Below are 14514 nucleotides of genomic sequence, written 5' to 3' on the forward strand. Positions count from 1 at the left end.
CCACTATATAGGGAATAGGGCTCTGGTCTAAAGTAGTGCACTATATAGGGAATAGGGCTCTGGTCTATAGTAGTACCACTATATAGGGAATAGGGCTCTGGTCTATAGTAGTACCACTATATAGGGAATAGGGCTCTGGTCTATAGTAGTACCACTATATAGGGAATAGGGCTCTGGTCTATAGTAGTACCACTATATAGGGAATAGGGCTCTGGTCTAAAGTAGTACCACTATATAGGGAATAGGGCTCTGGTCTATAGTAGTACCACTATATAGGGAATAGGGCTCTGGTCTAAAGTAGTACCACTATATAGGGAATAGGGCTCTGGTCTGTAGTAGTACCACTATATAGGGAATAGGGCTCTGGTCTAAAGTAGTACCACTATATTAGGGAATAGGGCCCTGGTCTATAGTAGTACCACTATATAGGGAATAGGGCTCTGGTCTAAAGTAGTGCACTACATAGGGAATAGGGCTCTGGTCTAAAGTAGTACCACTATATAGGGAATAGGGCTCTGGTCTATAGTAGTACCACTATATAGGGAATAGGGCTCTGGTCTATAGTAGTACCACTATATAGGGAATAGGGCTCTGGTCTATAGTAGTACCACTATATAGGGAATAGGGCTCTGGTCTAAAGTAGTGCACTACATAGGGAATAGGGCTCTGGTCTAAAGTAGTACCACTATATAGGGAATAGGGCTCTGGTCTATAGGGAATAGGGCTCTGGTCTATAGTAGTACCACTATATTAGGGAATAGGGCCCTGGTCTATAGTAGTACCACTATATAGGGAATAGGGCTCTGGTCTAAAGTAGTGCACTATATAGGGAATAGGGCTCTGGTCTATAGTAGTACCACTATATAGGGAATAGGGCTCTGGTCTATAGTAGTACCACTATATAGGGAATAGGGCTCTGGTCTATAGTAGTACCACTATATAGGGAATAGGGCTCTGGTCTATAGTAGTACCACTATATAGGGAATAGGGCTCTGGTCTATAGTAGTACCACTATATAGGGAATAGGGCTCTGGTCTATAGTAGTACCACTATATAGGAATAGGGCTCTGGTCTATAGTAGTACCACTATATAGGGAATAGGGCTCTGGTCTAAAGTAGTGCACTACATAGGGAATAGGGCTCTATATAGGAGGGCTCTGGTCTAAAGTAGTACCACTATATAGGGAATAGGGCTCTGGTCTATAGGGAATAGGGCTCTGGTCTATAGTAGTACCACTATATTAGGGAATAGGGCCCTGGTCTATAGTAGTACCACTATATAGGGAATAGGGCTCTGGTCTAAAGTAGTGCACTATATAGGGAATAGGGCTCTGGTCTAAAGTAGTACCACTATATAGGGAATAGGGCTCTGGTCTAAAGTAGTACACTATATAGGGAATAGGGCTCTGGTCTAAAGTAGTGCACTATATAGGGAATAGGGCCCTGGTCTAAAGTAGTACCACTATATAGGGAATAGGGCCCTGGTCTAAAGTAGTACCACTATATAGGGAATAGGGCTCTGGTCTATAGTAGTACCACTATATAGGGAATAGGGCTCTGGTCTATAGTAGTACCACTATATAGGGAATAGGTCTCTGGTCTATAGTAGTACCACTATATAGGGAATAGGGCTCTGGTCTATAGTAGTACCACTATATAGGGAATAGGGCTCTGGTCTATAGTAGTACCACTATATAGGGAATAGGGCTCTGGTCTAAAGTAGTACCACTATATAGGGAATAGGGCTCTGGTCTGTAGTAGTACCACTATATAGGGAATAGGGCTCTGGTCTATAGTAGTACCACTATATAGGGAATAGGGCTCTGGTCTATAGTAGTACCACTATATAGGGAATAGGGCTCTGGTCTATAGTAGTACCACTATATAGGGAATAGGGCTCTGGTCTATAGTAGTACCACTATATAGGGAATAGGGCTCTGGTCTAAAGTAGTGCACTATATATAGGGAATAGGGAATAGGGCTCTGGTCTAAAGTAGTACCACTATATAGGGAATAGGGCTCTGGTCTATAGGGAATAGGGCTCTGGTCTATAGTAGTACCACTATATTAGGGAATAGGGCCCTGGTCTATAGTAGTACCACTATATAGGGAATAGGGCTCTGGTCTAAAGTAGTGCACTATATAGGGAATAGGGCTCTGGTCTATAGTAGTACCACTATATAGGGAATAGGGCTCTGGTCTATAGTAGTACCACTATATAGGGAATAGGGCTCTGGTCTATAGTAGTACCACTATATAGGGAATAGGGCTCTGGTCTATAGTAGTACCACTATATAGGGAATAGGGCTCTGGTCTATAGTAGTACCACTATATAGGGAATAGGGCTCTGGTCTATAGTAGTACCACTATATAGGGAATAGGGCTCTGGTCTATAGTAGTACCACTATATAGGGAATAGGGCTCTGGTCTAAAGTAGTGCACTACATAGGGAATAGGGCTCTGGTCTAAAGTAGTACCACTATATAGGGAATAGGGCTCTGGTCTATAGGGAATAGGGCTCTGGTCTATAGTAGTACCACTATATTAGGGAATAGGGCCCTGGTCTATAGTAGTACCACTATATAGGGAATAGGGCTCTGGTCTAAAGTAGTGCACTATATAGGGAATAGGGCTCTGGTCTAAAGTAGTACCACTATATAGGGAATAGGGCTCTGGTCTAAAGTAGTACACTATATAGGGAATAGGGCTCTGGTCTAAAGTAGTGCACTATATAGGGAATAGGGCCCTGGTCTAAAGTAGTACCACTATATAGGGAATAGGGCCCTGGTCTAAAGTAGTACCACTATATAGGGAATAGGGCTCTGGTCTATAGTAGTACCACTATATAGGGAATAGGGCTCTGGTCTATAGTAGTACCACTATATAGGGAATAGGTCTCTGGTCTATAGTAGTACCACTATATAGGGAATAGGGCTCTGGTCTATAGTAGTACCACTATATAGGGAATAGGGCTCTGGTCTATAGTAGTACCACTAGGGAATAGGGAATAGGGCTCTGGTCTAAAGTAGTACCACACTACTATAGGGAATAGGGCTCTGGTCTGTAGTAGTACCACTATATAGGGAATAGGGCTCTGGTCTATAGTAGTACCACTATATTAGGGAATAGGGCCCTGGTCTATAGTAGTACCACTATATAGGGAATAGGGCTCTGGTCTAAAGTAGTGCACTACATAGGGAATAGGGCTCTGGTCTAAAGTAGTACCACTATATAGGGAATAGGGCTCTGGTCTAAAGTAGTACACTATATAGGGAATAGGGCTCTGGTCTAAAGTAGTGCACTATATAGGGAATAGGGCCCTGGTCTAAAGTAGTACCACTATATAGGGAATAGGGCTCTGGTCTATAGTAGTACCACTATATAGGGAATAGGGCTCTGGTCTATAGTAGTACCACTATATAGGGAATAGGGCTCTGGTCTATAGTAGTACCACTATATAGGGAATAGGGCTCTGGTCTATAGTAGTACCACTATATAGGGAATAGGGCTCTGGTCTAAAGTAGTACCACTATATAGGGAATAGGGCTCTGGTCTGTAGTAGTACCACTATATAGGGAATAGGGCTCTGGTCTATAGGGAATAGGGCTCTGGTCTATAGTAGTACCACTATATTAGGGAATAGGGCCCTGGTCTATAGTAGTACCACTATATAGGGAATAGGGCTCTGGTCTAAAGTAGTGCACTACATAGGGAATAGGGCTCTGGTCTAAAGTAGTACCACTATATAGGGAATAGGGCTCTGGTCTAAAGTAGTGCACTATATAGGGAATAGGGCCCTGGTCTAAAGTAGTACACTATATAGGGAATAGGGCTCTGGTCTAAAGTAGTGCACTATATAGGGAATAGGGCTCTGGTCTAAAGTAGTGCACTATATAGGGAATAGGGCTCTGGTCTAAAGTAGTACACTACATAGGGAATAGGTATCTGGTCTAAAGTAGTGCACTACATAGGGAATAGGGCTCTGGTCTAAAGTAGTGCACTACATAGGGAATAGGGCCCTGGTATATAGTAGTGCACTACATAGGGAATAGGGCTCTGGTCTAAAGTAGTGCACTACATAGGGAATAGGGCTCTGGTATATAGTAGTGCACTACATAGCTAGATGCCCTCAATCTCACACAAATCATCAAGGAACCCACCAGGTACAACCCTAAATCTGTAAACAAGGGCACCCTCACGCCTGACCAGCATCACCACCCTGGATGGTTCCGACCTTGAATATGTGGACATCTATAAGTACCTAGGTGTCTGGCTAGACTGTAAACTCTCCTTCCAGACTCATATCAAACATCTCCAATCCAAAATCAAATCAAGAGTCGGCTTTCTATTCCGCAACAAAGCCTCCTTCACTCACGCCGCCAAACTTACCCTAGTAAAACTGACTATCCTACCGATCCTCGACTTCGGCGATGTCATCTACAAAATTGCTTCCAACACTCTACTCAGCAAACTGGATGCAGTTTATCACAGTGCCATCCGTTTTGTCACTAAAGCACCTTATACCACCACCACTGCGACTTGTATGCTCTAGTCGGCTGGCCCTCCCTACATATTCGTCGCCAGACCCACTGGCTCCAGGTCATCTACAAGTCCATGCTAGGTAAAGCTCCGCCTTATCTCAGTTCACTGGTCACGATGGCAACACCCATCCGTAGCACGCGCTCCAGCAGGTGTATCTCACTGATCATCCTTAAAGCCAACACCTCATTTGGCCGCCTTTCGTTCCAGTTCTCTGCTGCCTGTGACTGGAACGAATTGCTAAAATCGCTGAAGTTGGAGACTTTTATCTCCCTCACCAACTTCAAACATCTGCCATCTGAGCAGCTAACCGATCGCTGCAGCTGTACATAGTCCATCGGTAAATAGCCCACCCATTTTCACCTACCTCATCCCCATACTGTTTTTATTTATTTACTTTTCTGCTCTTTTGCACACCAATATCTCTACCTGTACATGACCATCTGATCATTTATCACTCCAGTGTTAATCTGCAAAATTGTAATTATTCGCCCTACCTCCTCATGCCTTCTCCACACATTGTATATAGACTCCCCTTTTTTTCTACTGTGTTATTGACTTGTTAATTGTTTACTCCATGTGTAACTCTGTGTTGTCTGTTCACACTGCTATGCTTTATCTTGGCCAGGTCGCAGTTGCAAATGAGAACCTGTTCTCAACTAACCTACCTGGTTATATAAAGGTGAAATAATATTTTTGTTTTAAATAGGGAATAGGGCTCTGGTCTAAAGTAGTGCACTACATAGGAATAGGGCCCTGGTCTAAAGTAGTGCACTGTATAGGGAATAGGGTTCTATGTTAGTTACTAACACATCATCATCAAGCCTTCTCTACCTCCTCTATTTTAGTTACTGGGGCTGACACCACTTTACCTTCAGACTGAGTCACAGAGAGACTGGGACTGACACCACTTTACCACCAGACTGAGTCACAGAGAGACTGGGACTGACACCACTTTACCACCAGACTGAGTCACAGAGAGACTGGGACTGACACCACTTTACCTTCAGACTGAGTCACAGAGAGACTGGGACTGGCACCACTTTACCACCAGACTAAGTCACAGAGAGACTGGGGCTGGCACCACTTTACCACCAGACTGAGTCACAGAGAGACTGGGGCTGGCACCACTTTACCACCAGACTGAGTCACAGAGAGACTGGGACTGACACCACTTTACTGCCAGACTGAGTCACAGAGAGACTGGGACTGACACCACTTTACTGCCAGACTGAGTCACAGAGAGACTGGGACTGACACCACTTTACCACCAGACTGAGTCACAGAGAGACTGGGACTGGCACCACTTCACTGCCAGACTGAGTCACAGAGAGACTGGGACTGGCACCACTTTACCACCAGACTGAGTCACAGAGAGACTGGGACTGACACAACTTTACTGCCAGACTGAGTCACAGAGAGACTGTCTCTCTCTCCATTCCTGACTCTAATACAGTTCATTCAGAAAGTGTTCAGACCTCTTGACTTCTTCAGTTTGTTACGTTACAGCCTTATTCTAAAATGGATCAAATCCTTTTCCCCCTCATCAATCTACACAGAATACCTCAATGACAAAGCACTATTGTATATATTTTACCTCTTGGTGATGTCATTCGGAAACACAATGTAAACTTTCACTGCTATGCGGATGACACACAGCTGTACATTTCGATGAAACACGGTGAAGCCCCAAAATTGCCCTCGCTAGAAGCCTGTGTTTCAGACATAAGGAAGTGGATGGCTACTTTTAAACTCGGACAAAACAGAGACGATTGTTCTAGGTCCCAAGACACAAAGAGATCTTCTGTTGGATCTGACAATTAATCTTAATGGTTGTACAGTCGTCTCAAATAAAACTGTGAAGGACCTCGGCTTTACTCTGGACCCTGATCTCTCTTTTGACGAACATATGAAGACTGTTTCAACGACAGCTTTTTTCCATCTACGTAATATTGCAAAAAATAGAAACTTTCTGTCCAAAAATGATGGAGTAAAGTTCATCCATGCTTTTGTCACTTCTAGATTAGACTACTGCAATGCTTTAGTCTCTGGATACCTGGATAAAACACTAAATAAACTTCAGTTAGTGCTAAACACGGCTGCTAGAATCCTGACTAACACCAAAAAATTTGATCATATTACTCCACTGCTAGCCTCCCTACACTGGCTTCCTGTTAAGGCAAGGGCTGATTTCAAGGTTTTACTGCTAACCTACAAAGCATTACATGGGCTTGCTCCTACCTATCTTTTTCATTTGGTCCTGCCGTGCATACCTACACGTACGCTACGGTCACAAGACGCAGGCCTCTTACAGAATGTCTAAGCAAACAGCTGGAGGCAGGGCTTTCTCATATAGAGCTCCATTTTTATGGAATGGTCTGCCTACCCATGTCAGAGACGCAAACTCGGTCTCAACCTTTAAGTCTTTACTGAAGACTCATCTCTTCAGTGGGTCATATGATTGAGTGTAGTCTGGCCCAGGAGTGTGAAGGTGAACGGAAAGGCTCTGGAGCAACGAACCGCCCTTGCTGTCTCTGCCTGGCCGGTTCCCCTCTCTCCAGTGGGATTCTCTGTCTCTAACCCTATTACAGTGGCTGAGTCACTGGCTTACTGTCCTTAGGAGGGGTGCGTCACTTGAGTGGGTTGAGTCGCTGACGTGGTCTTCCTGTCTGGGTTGGCGCCATGGAGCAGATCTTTGTGGGCTATACTCAGCCTTGTCTCAGGATGGTAAGTTGGTGGTTGAAGCAATCCCTCTAGTGGTGTGGGGGCTGTGCTTTGGCAAAGTGGGTGGGGTTATATCCTGCCTGTTTGGCCCTGTCCGGGGGTATCGTCGGACAGGGCCACAGTGTCTCCCGACCCCTCCTGTCTCAGCCGCCAGTATTTATGCTGCAGTAGTTTATGTGTCGGGGGGCTAGGGTCAGTTTGTTATATCTGGAATACTTCTCCTGTCTTATCCGGTGTTCTGTGTGAATTTAAGTATGCTCTCTCTAATTCTCTCTTTCTCTCTCCTTCTCTCTCCTTCTCTCTCTCTCTCCACCTTTCTTTCCCTCTCTTCTCTCGTAGGACCTGTTTATGAATATTGCACTGTGATCATTAGACAATCCTTCTCCTCTACACAGCACCCACAGTAGTTTTGTCTATCTATGGTGTGTGTGTGTGTGTGTGTGTGTGTGTGTGTGTGTGTGTGTGTTTGTGTTTGTGTGTGTGTGTCGCTTTTTGGATATCAACTTTTAGGCTGCTAGATGTGAATGCTGCCATGATTTATGTGGATTCATTCTGGGTTCAACAAAGTGTTTTTTTCAAGTGACTGCTATGCTGCTGTAATTAAGTGACTTGTATTCACAGAATTTAGCTGGGCACAGAACAATCTATACATGTATGTATATATACCCTCAGCAACGTCCATCCCCTCAGTCCATCCCCTCAGTCCATCCCCTCAGCCCATCCCCCCAGCCCATCCCCTCAGCCCATCCCCTCAGTCCATCCCCTCAGTCCATCCCCCAGTCCATCCCCTCAGTCCATCCCCCAGTCCATCCCCTCAGTCCATCCCCTCAGTCCATCCCATCAGTCCATCCCGCCAGTCCATCCTCTCAGCTCAGTCCATCCCCTCAGTCCATCCCTTCAGCCCGTTGTCACGTGGTAAAGCACAACACCTATAATACCCCATCAATCACACATTCCCCACAGATGCAGAACCATAGAGGTCCATAATACATGTGTTGTCTCAGCCCAGTCCACCCCCTCAGTCCATCCCATACCCAGTAACCCATAGAGGTCCATACTACATGTGTCGTCTAGTGTAGTGAGTCTGTGTACATCCCAAATGGCATCCTATTCCCTGTATATAGTACTACTGTTGACCAGAGCCCTATGGGCAGGAATATTGGCCGTGGTCACTTACTTAGTGTGGGAACTAAAGATATCAGCATCTCCTTCCTGGGGAGCACAGATAGGAACGCCACAAGGCCGACACAAACGCCTGAACCAGACAGACCACACCCCTCAGAGAAAGAGCTTTCCTCCTCCTCTCCCTTTCCACCTCCTCCCCATCCTCCCTGCCTCCATCCCCCCTCCCTCCCTCCCTCCATCCATCCCTCCCTCCTCCCCCGATCCCTGCCTCCATCCATCCCTCCCTCCCTCCCTGCCTCCATCCTCCTCCCTCCCTTCCCTTCCTCCCTCCCTGCCTCCCTGCCTCCCTCCCTTCCTGCCTCCCTCCCTCCCTGCCTCCATCCCTCCCTGCCTCCATCCCTCCCTGCCTCCATCCCTCCCTGCCTCCATCCCTCCCTGCCTCCATACTACCTCCACCAGCCTGAATCTTTAAAATCTTATCTATAAATGGAAAACAGAGGAGTCTGAGATACCAGGTTACATCTTCACTCTGTTGTGTTGCTATCTGGTTCCTGCATCAGTGAAAGGCACCTATTCAATAAGATGACCTTCTGGCAGAGTGCAGGGTGAAATCAGTGAGGTGCCTTTGTATTAATTTACACCCCTCCCCCCCAGCAGCAGCATATCAGGAGTAAAAATGGGCTTGTCAGGATGACACGTTGTGTGTGTGTCTGAGAGGAAGGCAATGTGTATTAGAGCAATTACTATATCAGCTACAGACAGATGGAGACAGAAAAATAAACACAGAGGGAGCTAGGGGAGAGAGAGAGAGTCAAGTCAGTAAGACAAAAATAATGGTGTTCCAAAAAAAGGTCCAGTTTCCAGGATCACAAATGCCACAACATGCATTGTGGTACCACGTACTGCTAGCAGAATATTAGCCACAACATGCATTGTGGTACCAAGTACTGCTAGCAGAATATTAGCCACAACATGCATTGTGGTACCACGTACTGCTAGCAGAATATTAGCCACAACATGCATTGCTAGCAGAATATTAGCCACAACATGCATTGTGGTACCACGTACTGCTAGCAGAATATTAGCCACAACATGCATTGTGGTACCACGTACTGCTAGCAGAATATTAGCCACAACATGCATTGTGGTACCACGTACTGCTAGCAGAATATTAGCCACAACATGCATTGTGGTACCACGTACTGCTAGCAGAATATTAGCCACAACATGCATTGTGGTACCAAGTACTGCTAGCAGAATATTAGCCACAACATGCATTGTGGTACCAAGTACTGCTAGCAGAATATTAGCCACAACATGCATTGTGGTACCAAGTACTGCTAGCAGCTGTAACTCAGCCCTGTATTAGACCCAGTAAATTAGGCCGTATCGCCCAGCCGTAAACCAGCCCTATATTAGACCCAGTAAATTAAGCCATATCACCCAACCATAACCCAGCCCTATATTAGACCCAGTAAATTAGGCCTATATTATACCCAGTATAGCGGGCGGCAGGGTAGCCTAGTGGTTAGAGCGTTGGACTAGTAACCGGAAGGTTGCAAGTTCAAATCCCCGAGCTGACAAGGTACAAATCTGTCGTTCTGCCCCTGAACAGGCAGTTAACCCACTGTTCCTAGGCCGTCATTGAAAATAAGAATTTGTTCTTAACTGACTTGCCTGGTTAAATACTTTTTTTTTTTTAAGTATCCCAGCCCTATATTATACCCAGTAACCCAGCCCTATATTATACCCAGTAACCAGCCCTATATTATACCCAGTAACCCAGCCCTAAATTATACCCAGTAACCAGCCCTATATTATACCCAGTAACCAGCCGTTTCTTAGACCCAGTAAATCCAGGCCATATCGACCAGCCGTAACCCAGCCCTATATTATACCAAGTAACCCAGACCTATAATATACCCAGTAAACAGCCCTATATTATACCCAGTAACTCAGCCCTATATTATACCCAGTAACCAGCCCTATATTATACCCAGTAACCCAGCCCTATATTATACCAAGTAACCCAGACCTATAGTATACCCAGTAACCAGCCCTATATTATACCCAGGAACCAGCCCTATATTACACCCAGTAACCAGCCCTACATTATACCCAGTAACCCAGCCCTACATTATACCCAGTAACCAGACCTACATTATACCCAGTAACCAGACCTATATTATACCCAGTAACCAGCCCTATATTACACCCAGTAACCCAGCCCTACATTATACCCAGTAACCAGACCTATATTATACCCAGTAACCGCCCTATATTATACCCAGTAACCAGCCCTATATTATACCCAGTAACCAGCCCTATATTATACCCAGGAACCCAGCACTACATTATACCCAGTAACCAGCCCTATATTATACCCAGTAACCACCCCTATATTATACCCAGTAACCAGCCCTACATTATACCCAGTAACCAGCCCTATATTATACCCAGTAATCAGCCCTATATTACACCCAGTAACCCAGACCTATATTATACCCAGTATGTCACGACTTCCGCCGAGGTTGGCTCCCCTACACCGTTAGGGCGGTGCTCGGCGGTAGTCGTCACCGTCCTACTAGCCACTACCGATCCCTTTTCGTTTATCTGTTGGTTTTGTCTGATTGGTTGCACCTGTGTGTTGTTTAGTTAATTAGTGTCTGTATATAATGTAGGTTGTCCCACCCTTGTTTTGTGCGGGATTGTTTATGTTGTCATTATTTTCGTCTATCGGTGTTTTTGTGTTTCTTATTCTCCGGTTACTCTGTTATCCTGTGTTGGATAATTTCACCCTGTGTGTGTTTGGGTTCACCGTGTTTGTTTTGTTCAACGGAGAATAAACTTTATATCGCTATCTGCTCTCTGCGCCTGATTCCACCCACCTTGATTAGACGTGACACAGTAACCAGCCCTATATTATACCCAGTAACCCAGCCCTATATTATACCCAGTAACCAGCCCTATATTAAACACAGTAACCAGCCCTATATTATACCTAGTAGCCAGACCTTTATTATACCCAGTAATCAGCCCTATATTACACCCAGTAACCCAGACCTATATTATACCCAGTAACCAGCCCTATATTATACCCAGTAACCAACCCTATATTATACCCAGTAATCAACCCTATATTACACCCAGTAACCAGCCCTATATTATACCCAGTAACCCAGCCCTATATTATACCCAGTAACCAGCCCTATATTATACCCAGTAACCAGCCCTATATTATACCCAGTAACCAGCCCTATATTATACCCAGTAACCCAGCCCTACATTATACCCAGTAACCAGACCTATATTATACCCAGTAACCAGCCCTATATTACACCCAGTAACCCAGCCCTACATTATACCCAGTAACTAGACCTATATTATACCCAGTAACCAGCCCTATATTACACCCAGTAACCCAGACCTATATTATACCCAGTAACCCAGCCCTACATTATACCCAGTAACCAGCCCTATATTATACCCAGTAACCAGCCCTATATTATACCTAGTAGCCAGACCTTTATTATACCCAGTAACCAGCCCTATATTATACCCAGTAATCAGCCCTATATTACACCCAGTAACCCAGACCTATATTATACCCTGTAACCAGCCCTATATTATACCCAGTAACCAACCCTATATTATACCCAGTAATCAGCCCTATATTACACCCAGTAACCCAGCCCTACATTATACCCAGTAACCAGACCTATATTATACCCAGTAACCAGACCTATATTATACCCAGTAACCAGACCTATATTATACCCAGTAACCAGCCCTATATTACACCCAGTAACCCAGACCTATATTACACCCAGTAACCCAGACCTATATTATACCCAGTAAATTTGACCATGTCGCCCAGCCGTAACCCAACCCTACAATAGACCCAGTAAATTCCAACTCGGTACAACTACCTCTACATCCATCCTCCTCCTCCTCTACTCTCCTCCTCCCTCTTCCTACTCCCCCCTCCTCTACTCTCATCCTCTTCCCCTTCCTCCACCTCCTCATCATTTTCACCCAAGCATTCTCTCATTCACGTGTGATGGAATTCAATAACCAGCGAGTTAAATTCCTCTTCGTGAAACATTAGTATCCATCAATGCCTATATCGATCTAGAGGCCAGGATTCTCAGACATACAGCCGTCTGGGTCGACACCCTATAGAGGGCTACGCCAGTGAAGTCATGTGGAAACACATCAACAACTGCTCTCACAATGAGTTAGAGAGGATTTAGACTCTCAACCACACACACACACAAACACACAACTTCCACACACAGCAGAGTGAGTGACCACTTAAAGCCCGGCTGGGTGTCATAAAGACCTGCTGGGTGTCAAAAGACCTGCTGGGTGTCATAAAGACCTGCTGGGTGTCATAAAGACCTGCTGGGTGTCATAAAGACCTGCTGGGTATCTGCTGGGTGTCATAAAGACCTGCTGGGTATCATAAAGACCTGCTGGGTACCTGCTGGGTGCCATAAAGACCTGCTGGGTCTCATAAAGACCTGCTGGGTGTCATAAAGACCTGATGGGTGTCATAAAGACCTGATGGGTGTCATAAAGACCTGATGGGTGCCATAAAGACCTGCTGGGTGTCATAAAGACCTGCTGGGTGTCATAAAGACCTGCTGGGTGTCCTAAAGACCTGCTGGGTGTCATAAAGACCTGCTGGGTGCCATAAAGACCTGCTGGGTGCCATAAAGACCTGCTGGGTGCCATAAAGACCTGTTGGGTGTCATAAATACCTGCTGGGTGTCGTAAAGACTTGCTGGGTGTCGTAAAGCCCTGCTGGGTGTCGTAAAGACCTGCTGGGTGTCGTAAAGACCTGCTGGGTGTCGTAAAGACCTGCTGGGTGTCATAAAGACCTGCTGGGTGTCATAAATACCTGCTGGGTGTCATAAAGACCTGCTGGGTGTCATAAAGCCCATGCTGGGTGTCATAAAGACCTGCTGGGTGCCATAAAGACCTGCTGGGTGCCATAAAGACCTGCTGGGTGTCATAAAGCCCTGCTGGGTGCCATAACGACCTGCTGGGTGTCATAAAGCCCTGCTGGGTGCCATAAAGACCTGCTGGGTGTCATAAAGACCTGCTGGGTACCATAAAGACCTGCTGGGTATCTGCTGGGTGTCATAAAGACCTGCTGGGTATCATAAAGACCTGCTGGGTACCTGCTGGGTGCCATAAAGACCTGCTGGGTCTCATAAAGACCTGCTGGGTGTCATAAAGACCTGATGGGTGTCATAAAGACCTGATGGGTGTCATAAAGACCTGATGGGTGTCATAAAGACCTGCTGGGTGTCATAAAGACCTGCTGGGTGCCATAAAGACCTGCTGGGTGCCATAAAGACCTGCTGGGTGTCATAAAGACCTGCTGGGTGTCATAAAGACCTGCTGGGTGCCATAAAGACCTGCTGGGTGCCATAACGACCTGCTGGGTGTCATAAAGACCTGCTGGGTGTCATAAAGACCTGCTGGGTGTCATAAAGACCTGCTGGGTGTCCTAAAGACCTGCTGGGTGCCATAAAGACCTGCTGGGTACCATAAAGACCTGCTGGGTGCCATAAAGACCTGCTGGGTGCCATAAAGACCTGTTGGGTGTCATAAATACCTGCTGGGTGTCGTAAAGACTTGCTGGGTGTCGTAAAGCCCTGCTGGGTGTCGTAAAGCCCTGCTGGGTGCCGTAAAGCCCTGCTGGGTGTCGTAAAGACCTGCTGGGTGTCGTAAAGACCTGCTGGGTGTCGTAAAGACCTGCTGGGTGTCGTAAAGACCTGCTGGGTGTCATAAATACCTGCTGGGTGTCATAAATACCTGCTGGGTGTCATAAAGCCCTGCTGGGTGTCATAAAGCCCTGCTGGGTGCCATAACGACCTGCTGGGTGTCATAAAGCCCTGCTGGGTGCCATAACGACCTGCTGGGTGTCATAAAGCCCTGCTGGGTGCCATAAAGACCTGCTGGGTGTCATAAAGACCTGCTGGGTACCATAAAGACCTGCTCACAGCCATTGTTGTTGTTTTTATTTTCTTGACCAAGACGAGGTTAGGAGCGTCGCCCAACATGGTAAAAAAAAATTTTTTTAAATAGGGCCTCCCGGGTGGCGCAGCGGTCTAA

Source organism: Oncorhynchus nerka, linkage group LG4 (assembly GCF_034236695.1).
Source record: "Oncorhynchus nerka isolate Pitt River linkage group LG4, Oner_Uvic_2.0, whole genome shotgun sequence".
Lineage (NCBI taxonomy): Eukaryota > Metazoa > Chordata > Actinopteri > Salmoniformes > Salmonidae > Oncorhynchus > Oncorhynchus nerka.